The sequence below is a fragment of the Oryctolagus cuniculus genome, chromosome 2, assembly GCF_051225735.1.
Source record: "Oryctolagus cuniculus isolate XC-2025 breed Fujian yellow rabbit chromosome 2, ASM5122573v1, whole genome shotgun sequence".
Taxonomy (NCBI): domain Eukaryota; kingdom Metazoa; phylum Chordata; class Mammalia; order Lagomorpha; family Leporidae; genus Oryctolagus; species Oryctolagus cuniculus.
The window spans coordinates 203,326,627-203,353,960 of NC_142868.1; the positions used below are offsets into that span (position 1 = coordinate 203,326,627).

At 45.3% G+C, this 27,334-nt stretch overlaps 1 long non-coding RNA gene across 3 annotated transcripts in view; it reads left to right on the forward strand.

Annotated features, from left to right (window-relative positions):
• LOC127487512 (uncharacterized) overlaps positions 1–27,334 on the forward strand; it is a 223,757-nt gene that overhangs the window by 151,614 nt on the left and 44,809 nt on the right. Inside the window, exon 4 of one of the 3 annotated variants that reach the window (XR_016230666.1) lies at positions 14,567–14,803. The exons of the other annotated variants lie outside the window; for them this stretch is intronic. This is a non-coding gene — a long non-coding RNA (uncharacterized LOC127487512). Of the gene's footprint in view, positions 1–14,566; positions 14,804–27,334 lie in introns of those variants that run through there. 3 annotated transcript variants of the gene reach the window in all.

Sequence of the window (27,334 nt, forward strand, 5' to 3'; positions counted from 1 at the left end):
GGGATAGACTTTGTGCTGTGCCATAAAATAAGCCTGATACATTTGAAAAATTAAAATAATACAAATATATTTTCTGAAATGGAATAAAATTAGCAGTGACAAAGGAAATCATGGAAATTCATATTTATGTGGAAATTAACATGTAAACAACTGATGGGTCTGAGAATGAAATCATAAAGCAAATAAGATTATACCTTGCAATAAACAAAATGGAAAGAAAGCGTCCAAAATGCTTGTGATGTGGCAAATGCAGTGCTTGGGGGAGAATTTACATCTGTTATTACCTACTACAAAAAGAGGGAAAAACTATGATATCAATAACCTGACATTGCACAACAGGAAAGTAAAAAGAAGAAAGATCCAACTAAACCAGAGGAAGGAGCAGAAGAACAGTAATAAGGTGGGAAAGTAGGAGAGAAGGTGGAGGAAGCCAAAAGATCAGCAAAGCTGATGGTGCTTTGGCTAGATTCACCAAGATAAATAAGAGAAGAAAATATGTAAATTACTTAAATTAGGAATGAAGCAAGGGCAAATAATGCTGACCTTACTGACAAGTGCAGTATTGTAAGTGAAAAGGTGTGAACAATTACATTCCACTAATCAGATAACCTGGATTAAATTCCTAGAAAGATACAACTTACCAAAACTGAATGAAAAAAGAAAATCTAAATAGGCTTACAACAAATTAAAAGACAAAATTGAGAACTTGAAAACTTAGCACAATGAGAAGTCTAGGCCCCAATACCTTCTTTGGTGAATTTGACAATATGTTCAAGGAGTTATCGTCCTTTCAAGAACTCTTCCAAAAAGTGAAAGGGAAAGGAAAAGTCCCTGACTCACTCCAAGAGGCCAGAATTACCATTATACCAGCACCAGAGAGCAGCCATACCAGGAAAGCACAGTTTAGTATCTTTTGTAAGTGTGGATGTGAAACTCCTGATAATACTAGAAAGTTGAACCCAGGCACATCTTAACGAGGATTGCACTATGACCCAGTTTTACAGTTTTTTACTCAAGATGTAATATCCAAAAGTAAATCAAAAGAATTCACCCTATTTTTAAAACAATTTAAATGTATTTGTTTTTGTTCATTTGAAGGAAAGAAAAATCTTCCATCTCCTGGTTTATTCCCCACATGGCTACAACAGTCAGGGCTGGACCAGGCTGAAGCCAGGAGCCTGGAACTTCATTGAGGTCTCCCACCAGGGTGGCAGGGACCCAAGTACTTCAGCCATCAGCCACTCCTCCCAGAGTGCGCATAAGCAGGAAGCTTTATTGAAAGCAGAACCAGGCCGGCGCCGCGGCTCACTAGGCTAATTCTCTGCCTTGCGGTGCTGGCACACCAGGTTCTAGTCCCGGTCGGGGCGCCGGATTCTGTCCCGGTTGCCCCTTTTCCAGGCCAGCTCTCTGCTGTGGCCCGGGAGAGCAGTGGAGGATGGCCCAAGTGCTTGGGCCCTGCACCCACCTGGGCCACAGACAAAGTGGACAGTGAGAGAGAGAGACACATGGAGAAAGGTCTTCCTTTTTCCGTTGGTTCACCCCCCAGTGGCTGCTGCGGCTGGCACACCGTGCTGATCCAAAGCCAGGCGCCAGGTGCTTCTCTTGGTCTCCCATGCGGGTGCAGGGCCCAAGGACTTGGGACATCCTCCACTGCACTCCCGGGCCACAGCAGAGAGCTGAACAGGAAGAGGAGTGACCGGGACAGAATCCAGAGCCCTGACCGGGACTAGAACCATTGTGCCAAATTACCACCCCAGTAATATACCAAACTTTTTAAAAACATCTATTTATTTGAAAGGCAGAACATCAGAGAGAGGAGAGAAAGGGTACTGGTTCACTCCCCAGATGGGCACAAAGTTGGGTATGGGCCAGATGCCAGGGACTTCATCCTGGTCTCTTATGTGATCAGAGTGCCAAGGATTTGAGCAATCTTCTGCTTTCCTAGGTGCATTGGCAGAAAGCTGGATCAGGAGTGGAGTCAAGGAGGCTGGAACAGGCACTCAGTCTGGGATGCTGGCACTGCAAACAGTGGATTCAACTGTTGCGCCACAATCTCAGCCCAGTAGTGGAAGGAAAGCAAATGATAAGACCATCGTGCAGGACATAGGAGAGCACCTGACAAAACTCAATGTCTCTTATGGCAGAAGAGTTGCATTAGCTAGAAACAGAAGGGAACAGAGGGCTTTTGTGAAAACCCACAGCTCATATCATTCTTTTTTTTTTAATTTTTTTTGACAGGCAGAGTTAGACAGTGAGAGAGATACATACTGAAAGGTCTTCCTTCCATTGGTTCACTCTCCTAACGGCCGCCATGGCCGGCGCTGTGCTGATCCAAAGCCAAGAGCCGGGTGCTTCCTCCTGGTCTCCCATGCGGGTGCAGGGACCCAAGCACTTGGGCCATCCTCCACTGCCTTCCCGGGCCATAGCAGAGAGCTGGACCGGAGGAGGAGCAACCAAGACTAGAACCCAGTGTCTCAACCGGGACTAGAACCCAGTGCCCCAACCGGGACAAGAACCCAGGTGCCGGCGCCACAGACAGAGGATTAGCCTAGTGAGCCACGGCACCGGCCACATCATTCTTAGTAGTGAAAAAGCGGACTCTTTACAGCTGAGATAAGGAATAAGGCAAGGATGGGTGCTCAAACCACATCTGTTTAATTTTGTGCAGGAGCTTCTAGCCAGGGAAATTAATCAAGAGAAAGCAATAAGCGGCATTCACATTGGAAAGGAAGAAACAAAGGTATCTCTCTTCACAGATGATGTGATCTTGCATACAGAGTAAGGAATCTACTGCAAAGCTATTAGAACTGACGAAAACATAACAGGATCGCAGGATACAAGATCAACGTACAAAATCAGTTGTTTTATATATGATAGCAATGAACTTTCTGAAATTAGAATTAAGAACACAATTCCATAGCATCATAAATAATATAATATTTAATAAAGGAAGTGCAAGACTTTACAATGGAAACTGTAAAATACTGCTGAAAGTCTGAATAAACAGAAAGTGTTTAGTGTAGTTCCAGTCCAAGAATATGGAAAATTTGCTCTAAGTGGCAATCCTCTGAAAACTGATAAACTGATTCAATACAGTTTTTGTAAAAAACTAGCAAGCAGAGATTAAAATTCATATGGAAATAAAAGTAGCCAGAATAGCTAAACAATCTGGAAAAAGATGAACAAAGTTGGAGAACCTCACTCTTCCCAACTTTCTATAAAGCTATACTAATCTAAACAATAGCATGAGGATAGATGTACAGATAAATGGCATAGAATTTAGATGAATAAGCCCTCTATCATCAATTGATCTTCAGCAAGATTCCAAGATAGTTTAGTGGAAATAGGAAAATGTTCTTTAAAAGAGCACGCTGGACAATTGGATATCTATACGGAAAAGAATGAGACTGAACCCTACCTTACACCATATGAAGGAACTAAAATGAGTCATAGACCTGACATGAAAGCTTAAACTATGAAACTTAAAACTTCCAAGTAAATCTCCATGATCTGGATTGGGCAATATCTTAGCTGTTATGCTGAAAGCACAAGCACAAAAAGATCACGTTGACTCCACAAAAATTAAACAAAATGATTGTGCTGAAAGTAATTTCACTAAGAGAGCATAAAGGCTACCACAGAGTGGGAGTCTATTTGCATATCATATGTATGATAAGGACTTGCACCCAGAATATATAAATAACTCTTACTATTTAACAACAATAGCAAGAATAAACTCAACAAAATAGGGGAGATGTTTGAATAGTTCTCCAAAGAAGATATACAAATGGCCAACAAACGTATATGAAAGATGCATTAACATCATTAGTAATCAGAAAAAGTGCAAATCAGAACTACAGTGAGATTGCACTTCACACTTAGTACCATAAAAAGATCGACGATAGCAAGCGTTAGAAGGATGCGTATGAGTTGTTCTGAGAGTGGGCTCGTCACCAAAGTGGGTTCATTCCCCTCTCGCTCACTGGCTTCTCTCACAATCTCTTGCCCTTCTGTCTTCGACCATGTGGTGATGCAGCAAGACTGGGCCCTTTGACCTTGGGCTTCCCCACTCCAGAACTTAAGAAGTAAAGCTCCATTCTTTGTAGGTTGGCCAGTCCCAATTATATCATTACAACAGCACAAATGGACTAATTTTTTATATATCCACAAGGTTGTATGGCCATCATCACTATCTAATTTTAGAACAGGTACTGCCTGCCTCAGTCCATTTGTGAATCTTTTTATTTTTATTGCATATATTTAAGGCATACACTTGATGGTTTGGTATGCATGTGAATAGTAGAGTGATTCCCGCAGTCAAGCACACTAACATGTCTGTCATCTCACACAGCACATCATCTTGCACCTTTGAGTGTGTAGCAGTTGAACTTAAAATATACGATCTTAGCAAATTTCCAGTACACACATACTGCTGTTAACTGTGGTCCTCTTGTTGTACGTTAGACCTTCAGACTTATTCATCCTTGTGATTACAACTTGGTACCTGCTGGTCCTTACCTCTACTTCCCCCAGCCCTCCATCCCCCTTTAGTTGAGTTTTTAAAGACTGTGAATGTAAAAGAGAGCATGTAGACTTTTCCTTTTCTGGGTGTCTTAATTCACTTCAAATTATCGTCTAGTTTCATCCATGTTGTCACCAGTGACACCCACGTGGGAGACCAGGAAGAAGCACCTGGCTCCTGGCTTCGGATCAGCGCAGCTCCGGCTGTAGCAGCCATTTAGGGAGTGAACCAACGGAAGGAAGACCTTTCTCCCTGTCTCTCTCTCACTGTCTGTAATTCTTCCTGTCAAATAAATAAATAAAAAAAAGAAGGTTAGATGATTATGTAGATACGGTTTATTTCTGGGCTGTTTCTTGTTCCATTTTCTGGTCTGTGTCTGTGTTTGCCAGAGCTACACTGTTTGTTAGTATTGTTTTGTAATTTGGAATCTGTAAATGGTGATGCCTCTACCTTTATTTTTTATTCTCAGATTTTTTAAAAAAAGTTTACTTGTTTGAGAGAGAACAGAGACAGAGGGAGAGACACAGAGAGAAAGATCTTCCATCTGCTAATCACTCCTCAAATGCCCCAATGATTGGGGCTGGGCCAGGCTGAAGTCGGTAGCCTGGAACATCGATCTGAGTCTTCCATGTGGGTGCAGGGGTCCAAAGACTTGGACCATCTTCTGCTGCTTTCCCAGGCCATTAGTGGGGAGCTGGATTGGAAGTGGAGCAGCTGGGACTAAAGTCAGCACCCACCTGGGATGCTGGTATCATAGGCAGTGGTTTATCCTGCTGGGCCACAACACCAGCCCCTGTTCTCAGATTGGTTTGCTTCCATAGGGTCTTTTGTGGTTCCATGCAAATGTCTGGTTTTATTTATTATTTTTTTGAAAAGAAATGCTGTTGAGATTCTGATAGAGAGAGGTTCTATTGAATCTGTATATCCTTTTGGGTAGAATGGATGTTTTAATATTAACTGTTTCCATCCACAAATGTACACCTTTCTTACGTTTATTTGTGTTGTGTTCAGTTCATTTCAACAATGTTTTACAGTTTTCAAATATTGGATTTTTCACTTATTTGTTTAAACTTATTCCTAGATATTTTAGTCTTTTTGATGCTGTCAGAAATGAGATTGTGTTCTTGATTTTTTTGTATTTAAATTTTTTTGTTTTCAGTGTTAAATTCAAATTTTGATGTGTTCTTTTTAAAAATTTCATTGAAGTTATACAAGTTTCATGTATTTCATACATACAGATTAGGAACATAGTGTACTTCCCACTCTACTCTCCCTCCCACCAGCACTCCAACCCTTCTTCCTCCTCCCTCTTCCATTCCCACTCTTAATTTTACAAAGATCTATTTTCAGTTTACTTAATGATTGTAAAGTTAACTCCCTACAATAAGTAAAAAAGTTCAACAAATAGTTTAAAGAAAAAAAAACACTGTTCCTGAACAGAAGACAAGGGTTATAAACAATCATCGAATCTCAAAATGTCCATTTCACTACAATACATTACATATTAAGTACTCTATTAATTACCTCATATCAGGGAAAACATGTGATATCTGTCTTTTTGAGACTGGCTTATTTCACTAAGTATAATGGTTTCCAGTTGCATCCATTTTATTGTAATAGACAGGATTTAACTTTATTTTACAGCTGAGTAGTATTCCATAGTGTGTATATACCATAATTTCTTTATCCAGTCATCAGTTGATGGACATCTGGGCTGATTCCTTATCAGCTATTGTGAATTGTGCTGCAATGAATATGGGGTTACAGATAAATCTTTTGTATGCTGATTTGTTTTGGTTTGGGTAAATTCCCAGGAGTGGGGTGACTGGATCAGATGAGGTCTATATTCAGATTTCTGAGGTATCTCAATGCTGTCTTCCACAGTGGCTGCAATAGTTTACATTCCAACCAATGGTGGATTCGGGTACCTTCCCCCTCTATCCTTGCCAGCATTTGTTGTTTGTTGATTTCTGTATGAGAGCTGTTCTGACTGGAGTGAAGTGAAACCTCATTGTGGTTTTGATTTGCATTTCCCTGATGTCTAGTGATCCTGAGCATTTTTCAAGTGTCTGTTGGCCATTTGAAATTCCTCTCTTGAAAAATGCCTGTTTAAATCCTTTGCCCTTTTCTAAACTGTATTGTTTGTTTTGCTGTTGAATTTCTTGAGCGCTTTATAATAAGATTCTGGATGTTAACCCTTTGTCAGTTGTGTAGCTTGCAAATATTTTCTCCCATTCTGTCTGTTGTCTTTTCACTTTGCTGAGTGCTTCTTTTACAGTGCAGAAGCTTCTCAGCTTGATGTAATCCCATTTGTCAATTTTGGCTTTGATTGCCTGTGCTTCTGGGGTCTTTTCCAAGAAGTCTTTGCCTGTGCCAATGTTTTGCAGAGTTTCACCAATGTTCTCTAGTAATTTGGTATCGGGTTGTAGATTTGGGTCTTAGATCCATTTTGAGTGAATTTTGTGTGAGGTGTAAGGTAGGGGTCTAGTTTCATGTTCAGCACGTGGAGATCCAGCTTTCCCAGCACCAGTTGTTGAAGAGACTGTCCGCGCTCCAGGGATGGATTTCAGCTCCTTTGTCAAAGATAAGAGGGTCGTAGCTGCATGTGTTGATTTCTGGAGTTTCTATTCTGTTTCATCAGTCTATACGTCTGTTTTTGTTTTCGGTGTCAAGAAATAAAACTGATTTTTGAATGTTGATTTGGGGTACTGCAACTTTACTAAGTTCATTTACTAATTCTTAGCAGTATTTTTAATTGAGTCTTTATGGTTTTCTACGTATAGAATCATGATTATGTCATCTCTAGACAGGAACACTTTCACTTCTTCCTTTCTCATTTGGATACCTCTTTGTTCCCTTTACTCCTCCTTCTGTGCAGGTTGGTGTTTCTAATATTGGACTAAACAGCAGTGACGAGAAGGGGCATCCTGGCCTTGACCAGAACTTACAGGAGCAGTTTTCAGTTCTTTCCCTCTGGTTATGAGATTCTACACTTTCAGGGGCTGAGTTGTGTGGGTATGTTAATTACATCTCCATGGATGCTATTTATGAGGCCCATGGAAACAAAGCAACCTGGCGAGCTGGAGATGGTTACACTCCCTCTGTTCTGCACCCTCCCTGGAATGGAGAGCCCTGTCCTGCAGCCTCCCACATTACAGCGCTTCCGTGTCTCCCTCTTTGTTGTCTGTCTCCTTAGCAAGCTGCCATGGCCCAGCCTCTACCCACGTCTGCAGCCTCATCTTTTTCCCTCTGTGGCTCAGACTGCCTCTTCCACGTTGTAACCTCTGCAGTTCTCCAGGAGGGGTTTGCTGCCTGGCCCAGATGTCTTCCTGCAGAGGTGCAGCTTCTCTGCATGTAATGCTCTTCTTACCCCCATCCCATCCTGAGCAAGTCTTGCTTGTCTTCAGACCTGTCCTTGGGTCATCTGTCGGCAGCTCCACACATGTACCTGTAGGCTGGACTGTTGCTTATACACCACTGGTGAGGCCAGTGGGCCTTGTAGAGGAAGGGCCTGGTGTTGGGACAGTGGCCAAGTCCTGAGGACACCTGGGGTGTGGTGGTGCATGGTCAGTGGCTGTGCATGAGCAGCTGTGGCCTGCCCAGGATCAAACACAGTGACAGTGATCCACGGACAGTGGCCAAGTCCTGAGGACACCTGGGGTGTGGTGGTGCATGGTCAGTGGCTGTGCATGAGCAGCTGTGGCCTGCCCAGGATCAAACACAGTGACAGTGATCCAAGTTTTGTGGTGGTTATTGCTCACGTGACCTAAGGGTCCGACTTGCACTTGGAAAGAGGATTCTTTAGCAACACACATTTGGTTATCTGCACGCTTCTAGTGACATTGTAAACTTAAATGGGTTTTAGTTGTTTTTTCTTCTATAGCTTAAAGCCCTTCTTTCTTTCATTAACTGGTTCTCATTTATTATGAAATTTCCTTGCAAGTGCTTTTCTCAAGTTAGAGGTTGAAGAATCAGAAGCCTGCAGTCCTGCCCCCCCCCCCCCATTCCAGCGTGATCACCCTGCTCTGGTGTCTGAGCTTCCTTCCCGTGCTCCTCTGAACGTCGTTTCCCGCCCTCACGGCTTAATTAACAGGGGATGCCAAAGAGTTCAGTGTCTTCCAGTGCGGAGGTGCTGACAAAAAGGAACGATGATCAGTTTGCTATCTTGTTTTATATCTAAATTTATGATTTTAAAAGTTTTATTCCGTATTTTTATTTATTTGGAAGGCAGGATGACAGAGAAACAGAGACAGATAGAGAAAACTTCCATCCTGATGGTCCACTCCCCAGATGCTGGTAACAGCCAGGGCTGGGCCAGGCCAGAGACGGGAGCTTGGAGCTCCATCTGGGTCTGCCGTGTGCGTGGCAGGGGCCAGGGACTTGAGCCTTTGTCTTCTGCCTCCCAGGGTTTACGTGAACAGGAAGCCGAAATGCAAGTGGAGCTGGGACTGGAACCCAGACTCTCCAGTATGGAATATGGCCTCCCTAGCCGTGTCTCACCTGCTGTGCCACAATGCCTGCCCTTCAGTATATGATTAAGTGTTCGTATTAATGAAAATTATCACGCATTTCCACTGGGTTTCAGAAGCATAAGTGTCCAAACAGCTTTGCTCCATGTGTCACAGCTGACGATAGTGTAGAGAGGATGCAGGACGTGTGCAGGACATCCGGGCCCCTGGGTTTGCCTGTGTGGAGGTTATGAGTCACTTCCTGGTACTGCTCGGCGGTCACAGACCGGTGAGGGCCAGGCGTGTTTGCTGGAGGAGCCTCTGACAGCCTGTATTTATCCATTGGACCTGCGTGCACATCTTCCTAAGCAATCATTTAGCTGCCAGTCTGGGAAATGTCAGTGTTCTAATTAACTCCAGCCGGGGAAGATTGTGCTGCAATCTGCAATCCTTTTGATTGATGCGGCTGCAATTAGAGCCCAGCTCTGTCCCAGCACGCGGGAGTGGCAAGAGCATGAGCGCGGGCGTCGCCGGGCCCCATGCCAAATCCTGTGGGGTGGAAGTGGGCAGGGAGATGCCTGTGTGGCTCAGCCCAGCCTTCCCCACACACCCAAGTCAAGGGATTTACCACATTTGTTAGGATAGGAAAATGTGCATTATCCTCTGGTTTTGTAGCTATTGCTTTAAGGGGTTTTGAGTACTTTAACAGCTATTATGCTAAATGCAATTGATTTTTCCCTGCATACTCATGAGATGTATCGACAGGAGCACAGATTTATATTTACCTTAGAAACTAACTGGTAGGTATGATTCTAAAGTCACGTGACCAACATGACAGTGATAAGGATGCAAGCAAGATGTTTAGATATCTCCTTATAGATGAGGATGCACCAGACAAAAATCTTCCCCTTGAAAATGTATTTAAGCAGATGGGAATTCTTTGATTACTGAGTCTGTATCAGGAGCTATGGTACAATCAGAAGCTCCAAAGACAAAGCAGAAGGCTTTGAGCTGGAGGAGGCATGGATTTGACAGGGAAGGAGACCTAATGACTGATGCAGGTTTAGGAATCGTGGCTGACCATGCAGGGAAGGAACAAGGAGCTGGTCTCTGGTTCCTGAGAGTCAGGTAGATAGAGAAGACACAGGGTCAGGGGCTTCCAGGCTCAGCACAGGGATGGCTGTCAGAACTGAGGCAGTAGACTTGGGTGGCAGCCATGCATTGTTCGCAGGAGAGTGGACTGGAGACAGGATGTAGTGGGAAGGAGGTTGCAGAAGAGTGTGTCAGATGTGCCAGGGCCTGGAGGGCAGCTGCTTCAGAGCTCTGTCTCTGAACTGCTGCAGGTCTCCCCTGAAGGGATCATGGGCACTGTTCTGGGGAACTCTGCAGGCCTTCCATGGAGGGTCACCGGAACCAGTCTGCTCCTTAGACAGCTTGTCCCTGTGCACAGCGAGAGAGGCTGGAGGCAGGAGAAACTGGCCCAGTTGTCCTGTTGGGGATTACAAGAGTCTGAGATTGGTACATATTCTTATTTCCCCTCAGGTCAGGCCAATTCTTATTTCCTGTGGGATGAGCTTGTGATGCTGAGATAAAGCCTTCAAGGATTATTGTCGGTAAATCCAGTCTCAAAATGGAAACTGATGCTCTACTAAAGATAAAGGCATTCATGGCCTCCACTGTCAAAAAGCAGAGTTGCAGCTGACACCAGCAACGAGGACACAGACAAGGACCATGCTGAGCGTGGGTTCTGGCTCTAACAGTCAGTGGGACACTCAGAATTTCCAGAGGACCGGGAGACTCCTGTTGCTCCCCCGGCATCCTCTTGTGAGGGGTAGCCTCAAAATACCCTCTTTCATGATTTGCTAAAATAATGGATGCTGCTTTCAAAGCTTTGATGATTACATTTCTGTGTGAATTCACTTCCGCCAAAGGGTGCCCCGATTTCTGGTTGAACATTATTCTGGGTGTTTCTGCCTAGAACCGATGGACTCAGTAAAGCAGATGGCCCTCCCAGTGCAGTGGGCCTCACTCAGTCCACCAGAAGGCCAAATAGAACATCAGGCTAAGTAAGGAAGATACTTATCTTCTAGCTGGGGTATGAGTGTTCTGCCTTTGGACTGCAGCTGAAGCTGGAACTCATCTGTGAGTTCCTGCATCTATATTCATCAGGGATATTGGTCTGTAGTTCTCTTTTTCTGTTGTATCTTTCTGGCTTAGGAATTAAAATGTTGTAGGCTTCATAGAAGGAGTTTGGGAGGATTCCTCCCTTTCAGTTGTTTTGAATAGCTTGAGAAGAATTGGAATTAGTTCTTCTTTAAATGTCTGAGAATTCAGCAATGAAGCTGCCCAGTCCTGGGTTTTCTTTGTTGGGAAGGTCTTTATTATTGATTTAATTTCCATCTTGGTTATTGGTCTGTTTAGATTTTTTATGCCTTCATGGCTCAATTTAGGTAGGTTGTATATGTCCAGGAACCTATACATTTCTTCTAGGTTTCCTGCTTTGTTGGCATACAGCTCTTTGAGTAATTTCTGATAATTCATTTTATTTATGTGATATCTTATGTTATATTTCCTTTTTCTTCTCCTATTTTATTGATTTGGGTATTTACCCTCTTTTTTTAGTTAGTTGGACCAATGGAGTGTCAATTTTATTATTTTTTTAAAAACCAGCTCCCAGCTCTTCGTTTTGCTGATATTTTGTGTTTTTTTTTAATTTTGTTTATTTCTTCTCTAATTTTAATTATTTCTTTTTTCCTACAAATTTTGGGTTTAGTTTACTATTGTTTTTCTAGGTCTTTGAGATGCATTGATAGCTCGTTTATTTAGTGCCTTTCTGATTTCTTGATGTAGGCACCAATTGCTAGAAACGTCCCTCTTAACACTGTTTTTGCTGTATCCCATAAATTTTGATATGTTGTATTGTTGTCTTCATTTGTTTCCAGAAATTTTTGATTTCTTCTATGACCCACTGTTCATTGAGGAGCATGTTGTTCAGTCTCCATGTGTTTGCATATGCTCTAGAGATTCCTGAGCTGTTGATTTCCAGCTTCATTCCATTGTGGTCAGAGAAGATATGCAGGGTATGATTTTTATTTTTTTGAATTTGCTGAGACTTGCTTTATGGCCTAGCATGTGGTCAATCCTAGAGAAAGTTCTATGCACTGGTGAAAAGAATGTGTATTGTACATCTGTAGGACGAAAAGTTCTGTAGATATCTGTTAGGTCCATTTGGTCTATAGTGTTGATTAGCTCTGTTGTTTCTTTGCTGATTTTCTGTCTGGTTGATCTTTTCATTGCTGAAAGTGGAGAGTTCCCCATTCCTGTTGGATGGGAGTCCATGTTTCCCTTTAGATGTATTAACATTGCTTTTAAATTGCCAGATGCTCTGTGATTAGGTGCATATATATTTGTTATAGTCATATATCCCCATTGAATTGATCCCTTAATCATTACATAGTGCCTGTCTTTGTCTTTTAACAGTTTTTGTGTTAAGTCTGTTTTGTCTGATACTAGGATGGCTACACCAGCTCTTTTTTGGTTTCTGTTAGCATGGAATATCTTTTTCCAACCTTTTACTTTCAGTCTGCATGTATCTATGTTGGTGAGATGTGTTTCTTGTAGGCAGCAAACAGATAGGTCTTGTTTTTTAATTCATTCAGCCAGTCTGTGTCTTCTAACTGAAGAGTTGAGGTCATTTACATTCCAGGTGACTATTGATAAATAATAACTTTGCCCTGCCAATTTTTCATAAATATTCCTGTTGTTTACTTTGGATTTCCTTTGTACTTTTACTGGGAGATTTTCTGCCTTCACCTTCTTTCATGTGATGACCATGTTTCTGTGTTTCTGTGTAAAACACATTCTTAAGCATCTTTTGTGAGGTTGGACGAGTGGTGACAAATTCTTTCAATTTCTGTTTGTTATGGATGGTCTTTATTTCACCTTCATTCATAAATGAGAGCTTTTCAGGGTACAGTATTCTGGTTTGACAGTTTTTTTTCTCTTAAGACGTGGAATATATCTCACCATTCTCTCCTGGCCCGTAGGGTTTCTAGTGAGAAATCTGCCGAGTCTAATTGGAGATCCTTTGAAAATAATCTGGTGTTTCTCTCATGCACATATTGGGATCTTTTCTTTGTTTTACTGTGGAGAGTTTGACTGCAGTGTGTCATGGTAAAGGTCTTTTCTGCATGTCTAGTAGGGGTTCTGTGTGCTTCCTGTACTTGGACTCCCTTTATTTTTTCTAATTGGGGAGGTTTTCTGTAATTATTTCACTAAAAAGACCTTATAATCCATTTTCTCTTTCCATGCCTTCAGGATCTCCTAAGACCTGTATGTTGGATTGTTTGATAGTATCCCATAAATCCCCAATACTAGTGTTTTAGTTTTCCAATTTTTCTTCTTCTTTTTTCTTTTTGGTCTGACTGTATAATTTCCAGAGATTTGCCTTCTAACTTGTATATTCTTTCTTCTGCCTCACCAAGTCTTTTGTTAAGGGTTTTTACCACATTTTTAAATTTGATTTATTGAATTCTTCATTTCCAATATTTTATTTTGATTTCTCTTTAAAATCTCAGTTTCATGGGAAAAATTTTCATTCATGTCATATATGGATTTCTTTAATTCATAGATTTGCATCTGCTTACTTCTAAGTAATCCTACAATCAATTATTTGAATTCCATTTCCAGAATTTCTTCATCTCTTCATCTTCACATTCTAGTATTGAACTTTGGGCACATCATGTTGTCTTCCTTATTCTTGTTTCCTGAGTTTCTGCATTTATTTTTAGGCATTTGTGGAGATACTTGTTTTTTTTTTTTTTTCTCTGTGACTTTGAACTATGCCTCTGTGGCTTAGTGAAGTGTTTGCTTTCCAGTGAATACCTAGAGGTGTGTGCTGGGTGTGGCCCAGGAGCTTTGTTCAATGCTCTAGGGTGAGGGGAGTGTCCAAGGTGACACTCCAGTTGGGCATGGTAAATCTCTCATTTTTTTCTTTATCAGAAGTGGGGTTTGATCAGCTTTATTGGCGTATTCTCATGTTCACCTCCTCTCCTGCAAGGATGCAGATGCCCTGGCACTAGCCCCAGTGGGTGCAATATCCATCCACGGTGCCACAAGAACCACACAAAGAATCCATGCAGTCCTCAATGTGAGCACAGATCCTGCAGCTGTGACCCTCACCAGGGAATCAGAGAGCCCTGAGTGTGTGGAGCTGCCCACAGCGACTGCTCAGAGACCCAACCACACTCTGAGCCTTCCCATGTAGCACAGAGTTTTCACAGTCTCTCCTACACACAAGGTTCCCACGGCCATGAGTGCCCAGCCCCCTGTCAGTTCTCTCACATAGCCACAGCATTTTCATAGTCTGTCCTATACACAACAAGGCTCCCCAAGTCATGAGTGCCCAGCCCCTGTCAGTTCTCCCAGCTGGATTCACATATCTCCTCCCAGCTGGTTGCTGGGTGCATGGACATGAGCTGGTATAGCTGTTAGGTATGTCCAAAATGGTGCCCGCCCTCTCTCAGCTAGTTACGGGATGCTGGTGCTGGGTGGCCAGGGAGCGAGAAATGTGCCCCCTTTTTCGTTTTTTCTCTAGGTTGGCAGGTACACTGTCCCCCCACTTGGCTCCAAGCCAGAACCCTCCAGGCTCTTCCCACAGCTTTATCACCAGTGGCCTGGGCTCCTGCAGTCTGCTCCTACGTCACTCTTCAGAGCTGGTGCTGAGCCGTCAGCTGCTTGGGTCCTGAGCTGTGCACGTCCACATGGTGGTTCCATCGTCCTTTTCAGGGCAGCTGCTTTTTTGCTGAAAGGACTTTACTTCTTTTGACTGAGTTTCGGGGTAAGTAAGCTGTGCTGTGGGCCAGTAGGCTTGACTGTGTTTGATCCGTGAGTATGTCTCTATTCTGTATGTGTTTGCTTTTCCTCTGAAATCATTTCTTGAGTCCTCTACAACTTCCTTCGTTAACTTAGTAAGATCACCCTCTCTTCCATTCTACTTGTCATTATTTCTTGGGGTGCAAGTTGCCTATGGCACATTTATTTGCTCAGATTTTTGGAGCCTTTATAATTATTTGGAGGAAAAATTACATAAGCAAATGTTAACTTTCTCCATAATTGACTAGAAATGAAATGGCTATTTTTACTGGAAGTCATCAAAAGTCACAAATGGAATTTTGCTTGTTAATTTTCACAAAATTACTAAATTATTTTGGAATAAAGTGCTTCTTAAGAACTTATTAAGAGTTAGGCAGATTATTTCTAACTTTATAAGAACTTTGAAGCAAAGCTCTTGTGCCAGGAGTCAGCTGTGAGTGCCCCTGGGGCAGTGGCCTGGAGACCCTGCTGGCAGTCCCGCAGCAGCAAGTCCACAGCGACACCTGGCCGGTGCAGCTGTCCTGCGGCGCCCTTCTGGACCCAGGGTTCGCCTGTCTTTGTGCATCCTCTAGCCTCCCAGTTGTCACCTCATGGTCTCAGAGAGGCTGTAAACTCCAGCCATCTTGTCTGCATTCCAGGACAGATGAGCTGGGGTGTAGAGGCCAAAGGGAGTTGAGCTGATATGCCCATTCTCAGGGAAGCCAGAGCCCCACCAGCCCACTTCCAGTCCAGAGTGGTGTCCTGAGGCCGAGTTCCCGGCAGGACTTGGGAGGTGGCAGGCAGGTCATTTATTTACTGTGGCCCCTGATTGAGCACTGTGAAGCTCTGTGCAGCCAGCCTCGGAAGGAGAGCTCTGGTTGGCTGGGCTCAGAGCCCCTCCCTACTGCAGTGTTCCACCTGTTTTGGGACAGTGGCATTCCAGAGCCTCCTCTGGTTCCTGAGATAGCAGAGTTGACTAGTCTTAGAGTCTTCTAAGTAAACTCTTCTCTAGATGAGAGCAGCGCAGCAGGCGTCACCTAGAAGAGATTTACTGAACCAGACAACAGCTGGGGAAGTGAAAATCTCCCAGCACCGAGTGGCCCGTGGTCTTCTCTTGTAGTTGTCAGTGTCTAAAAGAGCCAGTGGTTCTGGGGCCCTGGCCCAGGTCCCTTCCGTGCACCTCCTGCTCTCTCTGCCCTTTCTCCCATGGCTCCGTGAAACTGCACGCGTCAGAAGTCACATGCCGCTTCGGTTTTGCTTGTGGCTGACAGTGATGGGGGAAGAGGGACAAACTCGGCAGAACCCTTACCATGTGCCAGGCATGCGGGCTATGCTGGTTTTTATTACACTATAATTTTTCACAGAAATAGAAAACAATCCTATAATTTATTTAGAACCACAAAAGGCTGCTACTTGCCAAATCAGTCTTGAGCAAAAAGAATCAAGCCAGAGGCATCATACTTACCCGATTTCCCAGTCTGCTACCAGGCTGCCATAATCAGAACAGAGTGGTGCTGACATGGAGACAGATACCCAGGGGTGGGCCAGGACAGAGAGCCTGGAAATGCACCCACGGGTCTTTGACAGAGCGACCAAGTGCACCCCACGGGGGAAAGTCTTGTGCCAGCTGCCCAGAGGACGGCTACCTGCACAAGGGCTGAGGTCCCCACCCCAGGACCTTGGCTTCACAGGGTGGAGCACCGTGGAGCGAGGGGAGGCTGCTGCCTTCTCAGGGGAGAGCGCTGTCCAGACATGGAGGAGAGCCCCGAGAAGGTGCCGCTGGTTACAGTGAGCACCTCCTGTGCCCTGCAGGCCTCACGTAGCCATCGAGTGGCCATGTGACACGTCTGTGTCACTTGGGCTCAGGGTTTCTAGAGGAGGAGTCCTTAGGGTATATATACAAATGTGTAGGTAAGCATGTGTGTGTGTGTTGGCTTATATATAAACACAAACATATGTATGTGCATTGATTATATGAGGATATATACGTGTATTTATGGCTTAATATAAGGATATATAATGTGTACATGCATGTTGCTTTATTTAAGGATATAAACATGCATGTGTGTACATGTGAACATGTGTGCATCAGGTTATATGAGTAATATACAAACATGCATGTGTGTTTATATAAAGACATATACATGCGTATGTGTGTATGGACTTATATAAAGATATATACACATGTGTGCATGTATTGGTCTACATAAGGAGACAGATCCACGTGTATGTGTAGAAGTATTGTTTATATAATGATATGTATACATGCATGTGCACATACGTACATGTGTGGATTATCTGAGTTTATACATAAAGATATATACACATGCATGTGTGTATGTGGACTCATATAAGGATATACATACATACATGTGTGTGCATGTGTGTGTTGGTCTATATCATAAATAAACTGTGCATTTGATGGGTTTATATAAGAATATACAAATGTGTACACGTGTGGACTTAGGATACATACACATGTGTCTGTAAGTACATGTGTGTGGACTTAAATGTATGATGATATAAACATTTGTACATGTATACATGTGTGTTGCTCTATATAAGAACATATACATGTGTGAGCATGAGTGTAGGTTTATATAGGGATATATGCATGTGTGTGTACTTATGTATATATAAGGATACATACATATACTTACATGTAGATTTATATCAGGATATATACACATTTGTGTGTGGACTCGTATAAGGATATATAAGGATATGTATATATGTGTGTGTTGACATATCAGTATATATATGTATATATACATATGTGTGTGGACTTACGTATATAAGGATATATATATAGATATATATCCATGTGTGTGGACTTGTATGAGGATCTATACATAGGTGTGTGTGTGTATGTGAGTGTGGATTTTTATGAAGATAGGTGCACACGGTGTGTGTGTGTGTGTGAACTTCTATGAGACTATATATTTAAGGATATACATATATGTGCATATGTATGTGTGTGGACTTGTATGAGGACATATACACAGGTGTGTGTGTGTGTATGTGAGTGTGGATTTATATGAAGATAGGTGCACACGGTGTGTGTGTGTGTGTGTGTCTGAACTTCTATGAGACTATATATTTAAGGATATACATATATGTCTGTGCATATGTACGTGTGTGGACTTGTATGAGGACATATACACAGGTGTGTGTGTGTGTGTGTGTGAGTGTGGATTTATATGAAGATAGGTGCACACGGTGTGTGTGTGTCTGAACTTCTATGAGGATATATATTTAAGGATATACATATATGTGCATATGTACGTGTGTGGACTTGTATGAGGACATATACACAAGTGTGTGTGTGTATGTGAGTGTGGATTTATATGAAGATAGGTGCACACGGTGTGTGTGTGTCTGAACTTCTATGAGGATATATATTTAAGGATATACATATATGTCTGTGCATGTGTACGTGTGTGGACTTGTATGAGGACATATACACAGGTGTGTGTGTATGTGAGTGTGGATTTATATGAAGATAGGTGCACACGGTGTGTGTGTGTCTGAACTTCTATGAGGATATATATTTAAGGATATACATATATGTCTGTGCATGTGTACGTGTGTGGACTTGTATGAGGACATATATACAGGTGTGTGTGTATGTGAGTGTGGATTTATATGAGGATAGGTACACATGGTGTGTGTGTGTCTGAACTTCTATGAGGATATATATATATATAAGGATATACATATATGTCTGTGCATGTGTACGTGTGTGGACTTGTATGAGGACATATACACAGGTGTGTGTGTGTATGTGAGTGTGGATTTATATGAGGATAGGTGCACACGATGTGTGTGTGTGTGTCTGAACTTCTATGAAGATATATATATATATATAAGGATATACATATATGTCTGTGCATATGTACGTGTGTGGACTTGTATGAGGACATATACACAGGTGTGTGTGTAGATTTGTAGAGGGGACAGATGCTGAGGAATTGACTCGTGGGGCGGTATGGAGGCAGAACACCCACCATCTGCTCTCTGAAGCTGGAGGCCCAGGAGAGGTGTTGGTGTGAATTTCAGCCTGCGTCCGAGAACCAGGGGAGTTGATGATGTAAGTCCCAGGGCCCAGGCAAGAGGGGAACCCAGCTGAAGCCGTCAGGAGAGAGGGAACTGTGCCCTCCTCTTGTTCGAGGTGCTCCTAGGTTGGGTGCTGCCTGCCTCAGTCCCTGATTTGGATGCTGCTCTCTTCTGGAGAACACCTTGCAGCCTTGTCCAGAGACACTTGGTGTCCACCGCCCTGCATGGGAGTAGACACCACACGGGTGGCCCCGGTACCATCTAGAGTGGCTCTATCCCAGTTTTCTTTTTTTTAAATATTTATTTATTTATTTAGAGCTAGAGTTACAGACAGTGATAAGGAGAGGAGACAGAGAGAGAAGTCTTCCATCCGCTGCATCTGCTGGTTCACTCCTCAGATGGCTGCAATGGCTGCAGCTGCACTGATCCAAAGCCAGGAGCCAGGAGCTTCCTTCAGGTCTCCCACATGGGTGCAGGGGCCCCAGCACTTGGACCATCTTCTACTGCTTCCCCAGGCCATAGCAGAGAGCTGCATTGGAAGAGGAGCAGCTGGGACTAGAACTGGTGCCTATATGGGATGCCAGCACCGCAGGTGGAGGGTTAACCTACTGCTTCACAGCACTGGCCCCCTGATTTTCATTATAGCACATTTTCCCTCACTTTCCCCATTCTCTGAACAAATGGATTCAGTTCAGTTTTACAGTTCCTCCAGAATCACTCTGTTGTTGAAAACTGGTGGTGCATAGACCCCAAAGTGATCATCTTGTGTGTACACAGGACGACAAGAAAACACTGACAGCACAGGGACGGGGGCGGAGGTCTGAGCACCAGGCAAATGCAAGCAGAGAAAATGATGGCCAAGCAGGAAATAATCCCAGTGCCGGAGCAGACTGAGGCAAAAGCCGTAAGCCAGGCCGAGTACGTTATTTCACGCAAATAAAATTTATGAACCACAATGAATATATAGCAATTATAAGCACTCATGCAATAAAGCATATATTATGAAGGTAGCAAAAGAAAAATGTTAGAAATACCATGCCAAATTAACAAACAATAAATCAAGTTTAGAATCTCTCTCAATCTTTGACAGTAGGCAAAATAGAAGAAGTGGATGTGGACATTCTGCACAATACTATAAATAATAAAACTTTTATATGAATTATAATACATCATTTTAAGTTAACGTATTTTGTGGAATAAATATTTAAGGGGTTGATAATAAAGGGTACTATTTTAGATCCCAGATTTCAAATATAAGTAATGGTTTGGAGCAAATCAGGTGTTTAATGGGGAAGAGTGTTTTTATATATTAGCTTCACAAGGCATTAAAACTACCCAGTGTTAGGAAGAAGGGAGCCAAGTTATGGAAGCAGCTGGAACACTCTGGCATGGGCACACATGGCCCCTCATCTTCTGAGTTTACTGAGGAATAAAGGGGACATGTTTCGTCCATGTAGGCTGGTTTCAGGTCCTAGAACTACAAAGACCTGTGCTGCTTTGTAGCCTGTGGCTCACACACACTGACACGCTGATCTTAGGGAATTAAATTGGGGCGTGGCGTGGCTGGAGGGGTTCCTGCTGAACAACAGATGTCAAACCAAAACAAGAAAACTCAGAAGTTAAAAAGGCAAGTAGTCGTTCGGCCTGTCGGCTAAGACAGCGGTGCCCACAGTGGAGTACCCGGGTCCAGTTCCCAGCTCTGGCTCCACCTCCAGCTTCCTGTTAATGCACAGCTTGGAGGGCCCTGCTGATGGCTGAAGTACTGGGCCCCTGCCACCCACGGGGGAGACCCAGACTGGGTTCGAGGGTCCCCGCTTTGACCTTGTTTGTCCCTGGCTGTTGGGACACCTGGGAAGTGAGCCAGCAGAGGGAAAATCTGTCTGCCTTTCAGATAGAATGAAAATTCGTAAAATTTTTAAAAGTATCTTCTCTTTGTGACGTTGCTGCATTCTGCCCCGCAGCCCCCGTGGTCAGTCTAACTGCCCCCAGCTCTACGCAGCTGGGGTGGGGCCCCACAGAGCCACCTCCTCAAGGCGAAGTTGAAACGGGGCGCCCATTACTCACTTGGCCAGGCGTCGGTGGTCCATGGCAGCTCTGTGTTGGCCCCACTGCCACCTATTACTGGGAATTAACACAACTGTGGAACTCAGCTTATAGACTTTGCCAAAACTGAGGGCGTCTGACCACCGGAGCCACATCTGGGCCTTTGCCATGTTTCTAAAAGACACTGTAGTAGCTGAGTCCTGTCTTTATCTCAAGGAGGTTCCAAACCTGCCGGGTGGCATGGATTCGTTCACCAGGCCAAGGCCAGCGGCGTGGGTGGGCAGCAGTTGCCCCTGGAAAGCCCACCAGCTCCTTAGCTCTGGCTGGCAGCTGTCAAGGAGAGAAATGCACAGCGAGGCAGGGGCTCCCAGTTTTACAAGATACACAGACATTTTCTCCTTTTGTAAAATAACCTATTTTAAAAAAATGCTGTATCCTTTTGAACAATACTGTGTGGCTTTAAGGAAGGTCTGTGTGTCGGGCACAGCTCAGGGGCTGCGGTTGGAGATCTCTGTTCTAGAGAACTCCGGCTGCCCGAGTGTTGTTCTGGGCGGAACTTCAAAATCGTTGTCTTGGCCTGGGCAGGAGACTCCACCCCTCTGACTTCCAGAGTCCTCTGGTGCAAGATGAAGCGGTGGACGGCATTAGACTGAGGGGTTTTAGTTTGCAGCCTGGTCCTGAGCATTTGAAACGCAGTGCTGTCCTGGACTGAACTTGTCGTTCGTCCTCCGTGCCGAGCAGCCCGTCCCCCGTGTTTCCAGGAGGACCGTACCACTGCCCATGGGTTCCCCAGACTGTCCTTGCCTTCACTCAGAATGTGACTTCCGGAATGCAAGTACAAGCTTGGTGCAGCTGCTCCTCTTTAAGCCCACCAGGAGGACTTCCTTTACAGGCCTGGTGATGGATTGCATGGCCTGCGGATGCCGCCACTTAACCCTGCTTCCAGTCCTGCGTCTTCCCATCCACTCTGCATCCTGCCGCTCTTTCTGACGTAAGAATCTGACCAAGATGTTTCAGAATCCTCATCACAGGATTCTCCTCAGAGCAGTGTAGACTTCCCCGGGAAAGGGGATTCGTGATGACGGGCACTGTGAGATGGATGTGTGAGGACACGCATGAAACAGTTCTTTGCAGAATCTCACGTAGTAGGTACAGGGGAGCGTGGTCCACCTTTGGACAGCAGTTCAACTGTTGATTCCAGACTGGTGGCATAGAGAATTTCTTCAGAGAATATTCTGGACTTATCATGCAAACACTGTAAAACTGTGGGGAGGCCGTTTGGCAGAGGTTAGGACCCCACTTGGACGGCCTGCATCCCATGCCAGGGTGCCTGGAGTTGAGTCTTGCCTCCACGCCTGACCCTCCTTCCTCTAATGCACGCCCTGGGAGGCGGCAGCTGATAGTGCTTGGGTCCTCGCTACCCGTGTGGGAAGCACAGAGGGAGCTCCAGGTTCCTGGATTTGGCCTGGCCCAGCCTTTTGTGGGCCTTTGGGAAATGAATCAGCAGATGGAAGATTTCTGCCTCTTTGTCTTTCAAATGTATTAAAATATAAAGTTTAAAAATGTAACACTGCATTCAGGTCTAGTTTGTATTTATTATGTAACTCAATCTTTGAAAAAATAAGTTTTGTTACTGTGCACAAATTACAAAGTAAAGGAATATATATTCATGGCATAACATACATTGTTATCGCACGCATGGCATGATGAAGATCTAGGTGTGTCTTTCTTTGTACAAAGTCTGCATTTCTTAATAGATGGATACAAATAGGGTGGGTTTTGTTTGTTTAGCTTTGGAAGTAACGGACTTGTTATTTAGAATATCTGTGTCATTGTCATACAAACAATGCAAGCTTAATTTCTCCATCCTGGGATAATTCACACCGGATGTCCTTTAAGAGAGGAGCATGCATTTGCTCCCACCTGGCCATGCTCCTGCTGCAGGAGTCACCACACAGACCGCCCGCCCTGGGAGCCGGGTGTCTGGCTCTGCTCAGGTGGAACGTGTGAAATGGGGAGAGCGTCTTCCAGCTGGCTCAGCGTGCACGCACACCGCCACATCACGGCCACCCTTAGCGCTTTGAAATGTCGTGGAGAATGTGCAATGAAGCCCTCAGAATTAGCCACTCATGCTAATTACGGGTTCCTCTGATGAATTCATTTAACTTTGACCCTGGAAGAAAAGTCACAGATTCGCATTCATGAATGGGGGGTGGCAGTGGGGAGAGAGTGACAGGGGCTGTGAGCAATTTCCCTTTTTAATGATTTTGCCTCAGAGCTTTTCGGCTCTGAAAACACAGTCTTGTCAGAATTACTTTCAGGTTATTTGTCTAGAGTCCAAAGGGGGGTGGCTTTGTTTATTTTGTGGATTTACATGCCATTTCTACAAAATAATCTCTTTAAAATGGATAACATAGAATGTATTAAACCAGAAAGAAACCGTGGTTTTTGCTCCTGTTGTCATCCAGGTGGGCTGAGAGGGACTGCAGTGCAGCTCAGAGGAGGCTGGGGGGCCCGTGCAGGACCTGTTAGTTCCCAGCAGGCGACCCCCAGTCCTGGCTTCTCAGGTGTGAAGTGGGGACAGTGATCACAGGGCTATTGTGAGAATCGAATGAGACAGTGGCTGTGAAATGATTTTGGAAACTCAAACCAGCATACACACATAAGGGACTGTTACAGTTTTTGGTGTTGTTGCCTTTTCAACAACGTAGTCTGTCAGGGCATCACACAGTCCCCCTTTCCAGGCACAGTTCTGAGCCCTGGTGTGTTCTTCAGTGACCAGGAGCGTCTCAAGGCTCCAGCAGGTGCAGACTCGAGTGGCGTGGACTGTGTTTGTGCTGATGCGGGAGAGATGGGGAGCACACGCAGTCCTTCCCTAACAATCGTGGCTCTGGGTTTCTCTCCTGAATCATCCCTGAACCTCTTAGATGCTCTCTGGGCAAGGAGTCCTGGGCTCACATGGTTTTAGAGATGATGAAGGCCTAGTGAGTCCAATTCCTGGCTCCTCACATCACAGCCAGGAGACAGACTCAGAGAGGGACACAGCATGCAAGTGCATGGTCTGACTTCTAGAATCTTTCCAGAAGGTTCTTCAAATGTCCCTTGGGCAAAGTTTCTTGCTTGTAGGAAACAAAAATCAACTTTGTAGCATTTATGAGAGGAGGAAACTAATAGGCATGACCAGGGACCCATGCACATAGAACACTGGGCGCCAGGCACTTCTGGGGGTTTGTGCTTGAACCAGACTTTCGTGTGTAACAGCCTTTTTCTCTAGGATCGAAATGCCAGGAAGGAGCATCTGACTCCTGAGCGGGTTGGGAAGGTGTATCTCCTCCATCCGTGTGTGTGTGTGTGTGTGTGTGTGTGTGTGGTGGAGTGCTAGATATTATGCGTGATAATGCCTGCTTCCAGTTCATGGAATTACTACATGACGGTTGTGTAGCGAATATCCACTCACTGGGCATGGATATACTCGATGTGGGAAGAGAGAATTGCACATTGGAGAGTGAAGAACAAGGGAGGGCACTCGGTGTCCACCAAAGTCGACCTGTTAGGCTGCACTGAAATGTCTCCCCCAGCTGGTGTGCAGCCCCTCCACCCTGTCTCATCAACTGTGGTGCTAGTGTTCTATGTGTGGTCAGCTGCCATCTATTCTTTGAATTAACACTAAATCCCCTTACAGTATGTCCAACTTAAAGTTGTAAAGTTAACCAAAGAGGGAAGCCTTGTAAGGTGGTGACCAGATGAATCCGGATCTCACAGCCTTTCATTCCCTTTTTCTATAATTCTAACACGTTATTGGGTCTTCAACTTTTTTTTAATGAGACTCATCCTAAGTTCATTGCCAATCAACTGCTGGTCAAAGCTTAGAACCATTGAGACTCTCCGGCAGTCCTTTGGATCCAGACCCTCTGCTTCCTGTTCCTGGCACGGTGGATTCAGTCAGAGGTTCAGGACTAGGTATCCTTCTGCATTGAGCACCACTGTGCACATCCACACATGGTGCCAAATTTTGCCAGAGTAAGCTGATGTGCTGTTATAACCGCAAGTTTCAGAGCCTCCACTCTGAGCCTGTATCTGACACTCTGAATGGGTATGGTGGGAGTGAGCTTGAGCTACAGATCTGGAGTCAGAGGGAGATCTGTGGACATGTTATGTGTGGGTGGCAGGGCAGGTGCCCACTGCTAAATTAAGATGTTATCTGAGATACTCAGTATTCACTTCTTTGTGAGGTCATTGTGTTCAGCAGAGTAGGAACCTGACCTACGCTGACTGTAGCTCTTAGGCTGCATCCCTGGGGTGGGATGGGGGTGCTCATATGGTGTGCATTCCCCACAGTTTTCCCTGGTGAACACCTGGTGACTTGTGGTCCACACCCAGGTCAGAGAGCTCTCCTCACCGCTTTGTTCTGTCTGCTTACCTGTGCGCAGTTCAAATGACTGCTCTTGGGTGATTTTCTGCTCCATGGAGTACAGCAGCCATGGCCTGCCCTGAGCGGGAGGGCCAACAGCACTTCCTATGGCCTCCAAGCCTCCGAAACATGCAAGGTTGCCAATGGCGCGGTCGGCACGCCCAGTGCGTCCGTGCAGGCCTCTGCATCCGGTGCTCGGTGACCAGCAGGCCTCTGTGTCTGGCTCTTGGTGGCATGGTCCCCAGAAGGCCTCTGCGTCCGGTGCTCGGTGAGCAGCAGGCCTCTGCACGCAGCACTCCTTGACGCCATCCTGGGCGGGCCTTGGCACGCGGCTCTGGCGGTGGGGTCCCGGGGAGGCCTCTGTCCAAGCCTCCCTGCTCCGGGAAAGGGGGGGGGGCGGAACTGCTCCAGGAGACCCTGGGAATGAGGGCCCTTTGGCGGGGGAAGGTCTTCCAGGCGGTCCTTTCTGGGCAGTGTCCCTCGTCTTGAATGCCGAGTGTAGCCAGCCGCACTCAGCAGGCAGAGGGACTGAGGTGCTGTGCTCAGGGGGGCGCGGCCACGTCTCCAGAGAAGCTTCCTGAGACCCCCAGCTCGGCCCTGGGGCAGGGGTGCCTGGGAGCACTTGGCTTCCCAGGTTTTCCACACTTTCCTTCCTCCATGAGGTTCCCAAAGATGTTCTAGGTTGGTGTCCATGAACAAATCACTTTGGGCTTTATAGTTCTAGGGTGAGAATTTTCTTTTTCAACTTTTAAATAATGTTAAAAATCTTTTGTGGGAGGTGATTTTAAAAGGCACAGATGTACAGATTAAGTATTAAATAAGTAAGTAGTTCATGTACCCTAACTCGCCTCATTTGGGAGATGGCAGGGGTGAAATTCTCACCTTCACTGCAGGGCTCTGGGAGGTGATGAGGCGGGAGGTGGAGCCCTCAGGACAGGGATTAGCAACCTATAAAAGGGACCCCTTGGGGCCGGTGCTGTGGTGCAGTGGGTTAAAGCCTCCACCTGTCCACCTGTAGTGCTGGCATCCCGTATGGGCACCGGCCGGTTCGAGTCCCAGCTGTTCCCCTTCTGATCCAGCTCTCTACTGTGGCCTGGGAAGCAGTAGAAGATGCCCCAAGTCCTTGGGTCCCTGCACCTGCCCGGAAGACCCGGAAGAAGCTTCTAGCTCCTGGCTTCTGGCTTCGGAGCAGCACAGCTCTGGCCATTATGGTCATTTGGGGTGTGAACCAGTGGATGAAAGACCTTTTTCGCTCTCTGGCTCTACCTCTCTCTGTAACTCTGTCTTTCAAATACATAAAATAACTCTTTAAAATAAATAAAGTTTTTTAAAAAGAGACCCCTGACAGCTGCCTCACCCCCTGCAGCGGGTGAGGAGGCAGGGAGAGGGCACCCCCGTGAACCAGGAGACAGGCCTTCCTCAAACACAGAATCTGCTGGTGCGTGCATCTTGGATTCCAGAACAAGAGAAATACACGCCTGTCGGTCACGGCCACACAGACTGGAGCAGTCGTTCCGGAAGCCTGGAGCTGGGATTGGGTTTCCCCCAGTGAAAGGTTCCTGGCTCCCGGGTGTTTACCTGGTGAAATTTAGTGGTGCCCAAGCTTTACATATAGCAGCCGGGAACTTTCTTGGGATCTGGCTGCGGCCGTGTGCCACACCCAGACCCCGATGCAAACGTCCCCAGCACCCCCATCCAGGCTTGCTCACTGGACTTGCCCACTGTTCTGATTTCTGTCATTCCAGATCAGTTTTGTTTGTTTTAAAATGATTGAGGCAGGCTGGTGCTGTGGCTCACTTGGCTAATCTTCCACCTGTGGCGCCGGCATCCCATGTGGGCGCCGGGTTCTAGTCCCGGTTGCCCCTCTTCCAGGCCAGCTCTCTGCTGTGGCCCGGGAGAGCAGTGGAGGATGGCCCAAGTGCTTGGGCCCTGCACCCACCTGGGAGACCAGGAAGAAGCACCTGGCTCCTGGCTTCGGATCAGCGCAGCGCCAGCCGTGGC